A 2,242-nucleotide genomic window follows, 5' to 3' on the forward strand; every position below is an offset into this window, starting at 1 on the left:
CGTTTGTTGTTGCTGGTATTTATCCAAGTCTGTTTTGAAAATTATATTGATTCTGCTCAGACAGCATTTTCGGATAATGCATTTCAGATCGGAACATCTGATGTATAAAAATGTCTCTTTATCTCCAATTTTCACTTTAGGCCAATTCTCTTGCTCAAATTCAATGTCTACACTGTCGTTCGTGGCAACCGAATAGAAGAATTGTCTTTTTTCTTATCCACATTATCCAATCACTCATGAAGTCTGAGCTCTTATACTGATATCACCCTGCCATCTATCCATCTAATGAATCAATAAGAAATATAACGAGATGGAGCTAAGTTTTCACAGCAAATGGTGTCGGGGTGAAGAGGTGGCAATTGAATATGATGTATTTAATCAAAAGGGGAAGCGAAACTTCCTTCAGAGGTGTCATTGGACTTCACTCAGATCACAGTGGAACCAGCAATATATGAGAGGATCGTGCTGCATAAAGTCTGTTATCTCATTTAGATGTTTGACTGTCCCAGGTTAGTCAAAATGACAGTGAAATGGAACCACGCATTGTCAGGTTTTATATTACTGGATTTACTCCATTTATAGCCAGCTGTTGTCTTAATTATTGCTATAAATTTGAATCCGTTCCACGTTACATTCGACAGGAATTCTGGCCTTCTACGTGGAGCAGTCTCCATCCATTGTGTCGATTTCAGGAGGACATTCGTCTACACGCAGATGCACGCTGAAGGACGCATTTCCCACCTGCAGGTGAGGGCAGGCGATTGATGTTCATGGCACTTTTTCTATCACCAGGTTAATAATTAGAGAAAAGGAAGTACACAAAATGGAATTTACGCCAATTTTTCTTTCCCAGATATTTCGGAAAACTATTCTGTTGATCTCAATCTCCCTTTGTTCTTGACCTACGATTCACTGAATCGTTTCCCTTCACATGTTTCCTCATACACCTTTCTAACATTATCACTATACCTTCTTCCAAGACTTTAACTCTGTCAGCAATGTTTAAAAGTTCATTACAAATTGTTGTTCACAAAGAAAATTCCCAGCCTATTCCTGATGTAACTCCTGAGAATCACATGACTTCCCCCCACTATCTAATTACTTTTCAAATTAGTTGAAATCTGTGTCTTTGATGACCATCCCTTGTCTGACTGAAATCAGTTTCCTATGTTCTGGCCTCTCGTATTACTCTCAAGATCTGCAGATCATCCAGATACGCCACAATCTGTCATCTAATACATGTTCTGTACCCAGAATAGCAGAGCATCTCATCTTTCCTGCAGATCTGTCTCACCAAACAGTGCGTCCACGGACATCCTCCATTGTGATTCTTTCCTTTTAGTTTGGAATCAACTCTCTCGAGAAATTTTCCATCCGCTGGTCTCCTGGATGCAGCAGCCAATAAAGTGACATGAGCAACATCTCACCACCTCCTTCTCAAGGGAAATGACAGGAGATAGCCTCATGGTATTACCGCTGGACTGTTCTGGGAGAAGCAGAGATGTTTCTGCACTCTGGTTCAATCCTCCCACAGCAGATGTTATAATTCGAGTTCAATGAATAGGAATCTGGAATTAGGGGTCTAAGGATGACCATGAAGCAATTGTCTATTTTTTGAATAACCCAGCTGTTTCACAAATGTCATTGCTTCGTCTGGCTTCCATGTGACTTTGGACCTATTGCAAAATAATTTCCTCTGAAAGGCCTCCAGAAAATTAGAGACCAGTGATAAATCCTGCTGAGCTGGCGATGCCCTCAGCCTGTGATTTAATAAAAATAACAAAATCCGGATGTGCAATAAATGCCAGCTGAGCCAGGACACCCACACCCCAAGAAAGAATTAAAGAAGTGCTCACCAACCTCTTGTCAAAGATTGTTTCTCCCTTAACTATCTGCTTTATCAGTTTTGGTACGTATTCATTGTCCCTAGACTTTATCACGGTATTCATTTCATTTCTCACCACATGCATTCTCCCTCATTCCTGTCATTTCTTGTTTCACACGTTCATCAAAATCTGTTTTGAAATTTGTTGACTTTCCGGTCAGACCACACTTTCAGACCACGCGCTTCAGATCTGAATATTTCAATGGATAAAAATCTCTCTTCTTACACAGTTTACACTTTAAACAGCTTATCTTGCGTCATCTTCAATGTCAGAATTTTCTTACTGACAACTCAATTTAAGCCTTCTCTTTTCTTTCCAGACTGCAAATCCTCTTGGAATTAGAGCTCTGCTATAAA

Source organism: Rhincodon typus, chromosome 48 (assembly GCF_021869965.1).
Source record: "Rhincodon typus isolate 14 chromosome 48, sRhiTyp1.1, whole genome shotgun sequence".
In the NCBI taxonomy this organism is placed as follows: Eukaryota; Metazoa; Chordata; class Chondrichthyes; order Orectolobiformes; family Rhincodontidae; genus Rhincodon; species Rhincodon typus.